The 9,796-nt window shown below is 49.5% G+C and overlaps 1 protein-coding gene across 1 annotated transcript in view; it reads right to left on the reverse strand.

The window, feature by feature from the left end:
- LOC311150441 (cadherin-18-like) overlaps positions 1–9,796 on the reverse strand; it is a gene marked incomplete at both ends in the record, with an annotated part of 43,476 nt that overhangs the window by 26,259 nt on the left and 7,421 nt on the right. The window lies entirely within an intron of this gene.

Here is a 9,796-nt window from a genome sequence, read left to right on the forward strand (position 1 = left end):
ATCCCTTAAAGGAGGTTTGCCACAGGGGAATGTTACAGAATGTCAGTGAAGGCCTACAAGTAGCCTGGGACCTGACTGTTTCTGCATTGAACAACACAGTAAAAGGAAACTTCTGATAGCTATCACTGCATACCATTTCAGTGTTTTTTCTGTTTGTAGTGTAGACATGACTAATTCATACACATATGTTATGGGGAATTCCCTGCTATACCATAGATTGGAGAACCTTAACAATGCATGCACTAGTAAACAAACCATGCATCACTATTGTCTGACATCTCACATGCAGTCTACATTATTCAAAGACAATCCACACTCATCAATTATTTGGCACTAGGATAATATATATATATATATACACAGTGGGGGAAAAAAGTATTTAGTCAGCCACCAATTGTACAAGTTCTCCCACTTAAAAAGATGAGAGAGGCCTGTAATTTTCATCATAGGTACACGTCAACTATGACAGACAAATTGAGCATTTTTTTCTCCAGAAAATCACATTGTAGGATTTTTAATGAATTTATTTGCAAATTATGGTGGAAAATAAGTATTTGGTCACCTACAAACAAGCAAGATTTCTGGCTCTCACAGACCTGTAACTTCTTCTTTGAGAGGCTCCTCTGTCCTCCACTCGTTACCTGTATTAATGGCACCTGTTTGAACTTGTTATCAGTATAAAAGACACCTGTCCACAACCTCAAACAGTCACACTCCAAACTCCACTATGGCCAAGACCAAAGAGCTGTCAAAGGACACCAGAAACAAAATTGTAGACCTGCACCAGGCTGGGAAGACTGAATCTGCAATAGGTAAGCAGCTTGGTTTGAAGAAATCAACTGTGGGAGCAATTATTAGGAAATGGAAGACATACAAGACCACTGATAATCTCCCTTGATCTGGGGCTCCACGCAAGATCTCACCCCGTGGGGTCAAAATGATCACAAGAACGGTGAGCAAAAATCCCAGAACCACACGGGGGGACCTAGTGAATGACCTGCAGAGAGCTGGGACCAAAGTAACAAAGCCTACCATCAGTAACACACAACGCCGCCAGGGACTCAAATCCTGCAGTGCCAGATGTGTCCCCCTGCTTAAGCCAGTACATGTCCAGGCCCGTCTGAAGTTTGCTAGAGTGCATTTGGATGATCCAGAAGAGGATTGGGAGAATGTCATATGGTTAGATGAAACCAAAATAGAACTTTTTGGTAAAAACTCAACTCGTCGTGTTTGGAGGACAAAGAATGCTGAGTTGCATCCAAAGAACACCATACCTACTGTGAAGCATGGGGGTGGAAACATCATGCTTTGGGTCTGTTTTTCTGTAAAGGGACCAGGACGACTGATCCGTGTAAAGGAAAGAATGAATGGGGCCATGTATCGTGAGATTTTGAGTGAAAACCTCCTTCCATCAGCAAGGGCATTGAAGATTAAACGTGGCTGGGTCTTTCAGCATGACAATGATCCCAAACACACCGCCCGGGCAACGAAGGAGTGGCTTCGTAAGAAGCATTTCAAGGTCCTGGAGTGGCCTAGCCAGTCTCCAGATCTCAACCCCATAAAACATCTTTGGAGGGAGTTGAAAGTCCGTGTTGCCCAGCGACAGCCCCAAAACATCACTGCTCTAGAGGAGATCTGCATGGAGGAATGGGCCAAAATACCAGCAACAGTGTGTGAAAACCTTGTGAAGACTTACAGAAAACGTTTGACCTGTGTCATTGCCAACAAAGGGTATATAACAAAGTATTGAGAAACTTTTGTTATTGACCAAATACTTATTTTCCACCATAATTTGCAAATAAATTCATTAATAATCCTACAATGTGATTTTCTGGAAAAACATTTCTCATTTTGTCTGTCATAGTTGACGTGTACCTATGATGAAAATTACAGGCCTCTCTCATCTTTTTAAGTGGGAGAACTTGCACAATTGGTGGCTGACTAAATACTTTTTTTCCCCACTGTGTATATATATATATATATATATATATATATATATAAACATACACAGTGCTATGAAAAAGTATTTGCCCCCTTTCTAATTTTCTATACTTTTGCATATTTGTGATACTGAATGTTATCAGATCTTCAACCAAAACCTAATATCAGATAAAGGGAACATAAGTGAACAAATAACACAACAATTACATATTTATTTCATAAACAAAGTTATGCAACACCCAATTCCCCTGTGTGAAAAAAAGTAATTGCCCCCTTACTGTCATGAGCCTCTCACTCCACCGGGTTACCACCTTAATTTTCTTCCACTCTGCTCACCACTCTCTCTACTCAGCCTAACTAGCTCCACCTGTCCCTGCTCTGCTCTGCTCTAATTACTCTGCCAGCTGCGCTGCATTACCCACTACCTCTCCCAGTATTTAAGGCCCTGTCTTTCAGCTCTCCGGTGTCAGATCGTCTGCAAAGCTCACACCCGGAACCTGTTTGCTCGCGCTTCTGGCTCACCCTGGTTTTGTGACCCCGGACCTGCCTGATTTTTGGATACTCTTCTGCCCCAGGAGATCCAGACCTGCTTCTGCCATAACGACTTCTGACTACTCTGCAATCCCGGTAACTCTGACCAGCCTTCTGCCTTGCTACTACGTATTTTGGATTTCCCTTGAACTGTACTGCTGCCTTGTTTCATTCCGCCCTGTTGTGTCTGTGTCTCCCCCCCCCAGGACTTCTGGACCACCCACCACCGGCTTCATAGGACGCATCGCTGCCACTGGGGGGGGCACAGACCCAGCACATTGGACGGGATCCCTGTTACCCCTGGAGCCTTCATTCACTCCCTACTTCCCTTTTCCCTTAAGTTTTAATAAACTTTCTGGTGTGACGCAATTGTGGTCCTCTGGTCGTCTGTCTGAACCGTGACAGTACGATCTGACCATTATGGACTCAGCGCACACTTTCCCCGACATGGAAACCGATGAGCATGAGCAGCAGTTCCAGCAGCAGCAACAACAACTCGCCATGATCATTCAACTCCTCACCAACCTTACCCCAGCCAGTCTGCCCACCAGCCCTGCCCCCGAGTTACCTGCCCCGGTCATTGCAGCCGCTGCTCCGGAACCCAAGATTGGAAACCCCGAGCGGTTCAACGGCGATTCAACCCAGGTCCGGCCATTCCTGACTAGCTGCCGACTTCAGTTCTCCTTGCAGCCAAGGACCTTCGCCACGGAGGGGGCTAAAGTTGGGTATGCCATCACTCACCTGACGGGCCGAGCTCGACTCTGGGGAACAGCAGAGTTCGAACGTCAAACCCCCGCATGTGCAACCTTCGACCTGTTTGCTGAGGAGATGCTGAAGGTGTTTGACCTGGATTCACCAACCGCAGAGGCGTCTCGTGAACTGTTCAGTATTCGACAAGGCAGACGTACAGTCGCAGACCATTCCATCGACTTCCGAACCCTGGCTAGACGAAGTTCTTGGAACACACCATCGTTGGTGGACGCGTTCTTCCATAGTTTGGCTGACTATATCAAGGACGAGTTGGTCTCCCATGAACTGCCTTCCACTCTTGATGAAGCCATCGCACTGACTGTCAGGATCGACAGAAGGATACAGACCCGTCGTCGTGAGAGGGGGCGCCAAGGTCCACCTACTACCGGCATTCGGAGAGATCCGACTGGGCTCCTGTCATCTACTGCCACTCACCCAGGTCAGCTTGATCAGTCTGAGCCTATGGAGATTGGGCGAGCCTCTCTCACTCCTGCAGAGCGCCAGCGCCGCTTCACCTCAAACCTCTGCCTCTATTGTGGAGGTGATGGACATCGTGTGGTAACCTGCCCTTTAAAGGGCCGGAGCTCACCGGGCATAGAGGGAGTCCGGTTGAGTTCAATGACCATCCAGTCCTCCGACCGCAAACCCCTGCTGCAAGTTCACCTCCGCCTCTCTGACTCAACTCACACCCTGGCTGCTCTGGTGGATTCTGGCGCCGAAGCCAACATAATGGACATCAAGCTGGCACGCCAACTGGGACTGGAGAACCTCCGTTTGACACCTCCTATTCCTGCCCGGGCACTGGACGGACACTTACTCGGATCGGTCACTCATGTCACGGCCCCGGTCTCGATGGGTCTGTCCGGAAACCATCAAGAAACTATCCAGTTTCACCTGCTCCCCTCTCCAGGCCAACCCCTCATCCTGGGTTACCCATGGCTCCGCCGGCACAACCCTCAGCTCGACTGGGTGACCGGGGTGATCAGGGAGTGGGGAGAGGACTGCCACCGAACCTGCCTGCTTGCTGCCGCACTACCCCCTCGGCCAGTACCTACTAACTCCGCTCCTGACCTCTCCAATGTCCCAGAATGCTACCATGGTCTCAGAGAGGTGTTTAACAAAGCTAGAGCCACATCTCTGCCCCCTCACCGACCGTACGACTGTGCCATCGACCTCCTCCCTGGAACAGCCCCTCCAAAGGGTCGTCTTTATTCGTTGTCTGCTCCTGAAAGAAAGTCCATGGAGGACTACATCAATGGCTCTCTGTCCGCAGGATTAATCCGTTCATCTTCATCTCCTGCTGGTGCTGGCTTCTTCTTTGTGGGGAAGAAGGACGGATCCCTTCGCCCCTGCATCGACTACAGGGGACTCAACGACATCACAGTGAAAAACCGTTACCCTCTGCCTCTGCTCACCTCTGCTTTTGAGTTGCTCCAGGGAGCCACTGTTTTTACCAAGTTGGATCTCAGAAACGCTTACCACCTAGTGCGGATCCGGGAGGGAGATGAATGGAAAACCGCATTCAATACACCAACAGGCCACTACGAGTATCTGGTTATGCCTTTTGGCCTCACCAATGCTCCTGCTGTGTTCCAGGCTCTAGTGAATGATGTACTGCGGGACATGTTAAACAAGTTTGTCTTCGTTTACCTGGATGACATCTTAATCTACTCCAGAAACCTGTCTGAACACACCCGCCATGTCCAGCAAGTCCTTCATCGTCTTCTGGAGAATTCCCTCTACGCCAAGGCAGAGAAATGTGAGTTTCACGTCAAGACAGTGGCCTTCCTGGGGTACATAGTGGCAGAGGGAAGTATCCAAATGGATCCTGCCAAAGTATCAGCAGTCACTTCATGGCCAGTTCCGGAGAACAGAAAGAAGCTGCAACAGTTTCTGGGGTTTGCTAACTTCTATAGAAAGTTTATCCGGAACTACAGTACCGTTGCTGCCCCTCTCACTGCTCTAACCAGCACCAAGCAACCCTTCACCTGGACCCCAGCAGCCGACAAAGCCTTCAGTACCCTCAAGGTGAGGTTCACCTCCGCTCCCATCCTCCAGATGCCTGATGTGGACCGGCAATTCATTGTGGAGGTGGACGCCTCGGATGTGGGAGTTGGTGCTGTGATTTCTCAGTGGGCTGCGGAGGATAGGAAGCTCCATCCCTGTGCCTTTTTCTCACGTCGGTTGTCCCCCTCTGAGTGCAATTACGACATAGGGAACCGTGAGCTGCTGGCTGTGAAGCTTGCCTTGGAGGAGTGGCGTCACTGGCTGGAGGGGTCCACCATTCCATTTCTCGTTTGGACCGATCATAAGAACTTGGAGTACATCCGCACGGCCAAACGGTTGAACTCCAGGCAGTCCCGCTGGGCCCTGTTCTTCACCAGGTTTAATTTCACTCTGTCATACCGGCCTGGATCACGCAACACCAAGCCAGACGCCCTCTCCCGTCAATTCCAGAAGGATGACACCCCCTCCAAGGACCCTGTGTCGATTCTGCCAAGTCCCTGCATCGTTGCAGCTCTGACCTGGGCTGTTGAGGAACAGGTGCTGGAGGCTCTCCGTAACCAGCCAGGTCCCAGCACTTGCCCAGCTGACCGCCTTTTTGTCCCCGAAGACCTGAGGTCCCAGGTCGTTCAGTGGGGACATGACTCCCGCCTAGCTTGTCACCCTGGCTCCACCCGCACTTACAACCTGCTCGCCCAGAGGTTCTGGTGGCCCTCTCTGAGAAAGGATGTACGGGAATTCGTCCAAGCCTGCCCCATCTGCAACCAACACAAGTCGTCCTGCCAGCCCCCAGCCGGATTGCTGCAGCCCCTGCCTGTGCCCAGACGTCCCTGGTCTCACATCGCCCTTGACTTTGTCACGGGGCTGCCCCCTTCAAGTGGCATGACCGTCATTCTCACCATAGTTGACCGTTTCAGCAAGATGGCACACTTCATTCCCCTCCCCAAGCTCCCAACCGCCAAGGAGACCGCCCAGGTGGTCCTGGAACACGTCTTCCGGATCCACGGACTGCCAAAGGATGTAGTTTCTGACCGTGGTCCACAATTCTCCTCCGCTTTTTGGAAGGAGTTCTGTCACCTGCTGGGAGCCACAGTCAGTCTGACTTCCGGATTCCATCCCCAATCCAATGGGCAGTCAGAACGGGCTAATCAGGAGCTCGAGAAGGCACTGCGATGCATGACTTCACGCAACCCCCACTCCTGGTCGCAGCAATTGACATGGGTGGAGTACGCACACAATTCTCTGACCTGCTCTGCCATCGGTATGTCCCCTTTCCAATGTGTTTATGGATACCAGCCTCCTCTATTTGCCAGCCAGGAAGAGGAGGTTACTTGCCCATCTGCACTTGCTTTTGCCCGTCGATGTCGCCGCACCTGGTCACAAGCCCGAGCCACACTCCTCAGATCCGTTGCCAGCTACACTACCGGGGCCAACCGTCGGAGAATTCCTGCTCCCACCTACCATGTTGGTCAAAGGGTGTGGTTGTCATCGAAGAACCTGCCACTCAGGGTGGAGTCGCAGAAGCTGGCACCTCGGTTCATTGGCCCATTCCCTATCATAAGAGTGATTAGCCCAACTGCTGTCCGGCTCCAACTGCCTAATTCCCTGAGGGTGCACCCCACTTTCCATGTGTCTAAGATTAAGCCCATCCATGAGAGTCCGCTGGTCCCTGCTGCGCCTTGTCCTCCTCCTCCACGGCTCGTCGAGGGTGGTCTGGTTTACACCGTCCGCCGCCTGCTTCGGTCCAGACGGAGGGGTAGGGGTCTCCAGTACCTCATTGACTGGGAGGGCTATGGACCTGAGGAAAGGACCTGGGTGCCAGCTAGTCGGATTGTGGATAGGACTCTCATCACCGCTTTCCACCAACGGCATCCTGATCAACCTGCAATCCGTAGGGGCCGCCCCAGAGGGGTCCCTAACCGTCCTGCCCGCTCGGCTTCCTGTCCTGTGCCTGATCCTGTCTCGGGACCTGTCCCATCTCCCGACCACGGCCCTCCGGCTTCCTCCGAGGATGAGGACGTTCACTCGGACCGTTCGGAGGAGTTCTAGCCCTCCTCCGGCTCCCCTCCTCCCGCCCGGCGTGGTGTTGCTCTTGGGACTTCTGGGGCCGTCCCTTGGGGGGGGGGTTCTGTCATGAGCCTCTCACTCCACCGGGTTACCACCTTAATTTTCTTCCACTCTGCTCACCACTCTCTCTACTCAGCCTAACTAGCTCCACCTGTCCCTGCTCTGCTCTGCTCTAATTACTCTGCCAGCTGCGCTGCATTACCCACTACCTCTCCCAGTATTTAAGGCCCTGTCTTTCAGCTCTCCGGTGTCAGATCGTCTGCAAAGCTCACACCCGGAACCTGTTTGCTCGCGCTTCTGGCTCACCCTGGTTTTGTGACCCCGGACCTGCCTGATTTTTGGATACTCTTCTGCCCCAGGAGATCCAGACCTGCTTCTGCCATAACGACTTCTGACTACTCTGCAATCCCGGTAACTCTGACCAGCCTTCTGCCTTGCTACTACGTATTTTGGATTTCCCTTGAACTGTACTGCTGCCTTGTTTCATTCCGCCCTGTTGTGTCTGTGTCTCCCCCCCCCAGGACTTCTGGACCACCCACCACCGGCTTCATAGGACGCATCGCTGCCACTGGGGGGGGCACAGACCCAGCACATTGGACGGGATCCCTGTTACCCCTGGAGCCTTCATTCACTCCCTACTTCCCTTTTCCCTTAAGTTTTAATAAACTTTCTGGTGTGACGCAATTGTGGTCCTCTGGTCGTCTGTCTGAACCGTGACACTTACACTCAATAACTGGTTGTGCTACCTTTAGCTGCAATGACTCCAACCAAATGCTTCCTGTAGTTGTTGATCAGTTTCTCACGTCGCTGTGGAGGAATTTTTGCCCACTCTTCCATGCAGAACTGCTTTAACTCAGTGACGTGTGTGTTTTCAAACACGAACTGCTCATTTCAAGTCCTGCCACAACATCTCAATTGGGATTAGGTCTGGACTTTGACTAGGCCATTCCAAAACTTCCAATTTGTTGCTTTTTAGCAATTTTCATGTAGACTTGATTGGATATATTGAAGAAACATCTCAAGACATCAGTCAGGAAGTTAAAGCTTGGTCGCAAATGGGTCTTCCAAATGGACAATGACCCCAAGCATACTTCCAAAGTTGTGGCAAAATGGCTTAAGGACAACAAAGTCAAGGTATTGGAGTGGCCATCACAAAGCCCTGACCTCAATCCTATAGAACATTCGTGGGCAGATTTGAAAAGGAGGCCTACAAACCTGACTCAGTTACACCAGCTCTGTCAGGAGGAATGGGCCAAAATTCACCCAACTTATTGTGGGAAGCTTGTGGAAGGCTACCCGACACGTTTGACCCAAGTTAAACAATTTAAAGGCAATGCTACCAAATACTAATTGAGTGTATGTAAACTTCTGACCCATTGGGAATGTGATGAAAGAAATAAAAGCTGAAATAAATCATCAATCTACTATTCTGACATTTCACATTCTTAAAATAAAGTGGTGATCCTAACTGACTTAAGTCAGGGAATTTTTACGAGGATTAAATGTCAGGAATTGTGAAAAACTGAGTTTAAATGTTTTTGGCTAAGGTGTATGTAAACTTCCGACTTCAACTGTATGAGTTATTTCATAATGTTAATGTCTTCACCATTATTCTACCATGTAAGAAATAGTAAAAATAAAGAAAAACCCTTGAATGAGTAGGTGTCCAAACCTTTGACTGGTAGTGTACATAATATATAATCTATATAAAAACAATGTTCCAACTCTGTTGTAGAATTTTCAAAACAAGAAGAAGACAAGACGCTGCCTTGACATTTTGAGGCTGATGTATTTCCCTTGGTAGCCTAGCAGAACAAAGCCAATGCAATGTGTAAAATATGAATAAAACACTGGGGGCATGGAACACTTAATCATTCAAACAGGTTAATCCAACTCTATCCGGATTAGTTGTGCTGCACTGAGTTGCATCATTGCAAATGAAATCTGTTATACTTTGTTGACATGTCGTCTAAGTATTTTGGCCTCGTGCCTGCCGTGTCTGGCAAAAGTTTTTTTTATAAACACTTAAACATTGAATGTGGGGTGACAGGTTTGTTTGAGAAAGGTGTGAAGAGGGATCAGATGGAATATCATAAATATAGCAACCAAAATAGGACGTCTCCATTCATATCAATACACCACTTCTTAAGAACATGGGCTGTATCCCAATAATCTCTAATTTCTCCCAATGTGTGCACTTGTTCACTTCCCCTCATACATTTGAATGGAAATTAAGGGTATACGGAAACTCCCTCAAGCCCATGCCTTCACCAATCTAATGCTTTTACATTTGTGGGGCGTAGTAAACAAGTGCACACTTCAGGAGGAAGGAGACATTATTGGGAAACTGTAGGGGGTTCTGTAAGGAGGGAAGTGAATGATGGAAAACAAACCATTAAAGAAAAAGTGTGAATCCCTTGACAGCACCAAAGCTGTGGAAGCCGGCTTGCATCATCTGTATAAGAACACAACTGGCCAGCCAAGTCAGTTATCCTATCATGAA

Source organism: Coregonus lavaretus (assembly GCF_964263955.1).
Source record: "Coregonus lavaretus genome assembly, chromosome: 23".
NCBI classification, from domain to species: Eukaryota; Metazoa; Chordata; class Actinopteri; order Salmoniformes; family Salmonidae; genus Coregonus; species Coregonus lavaretus.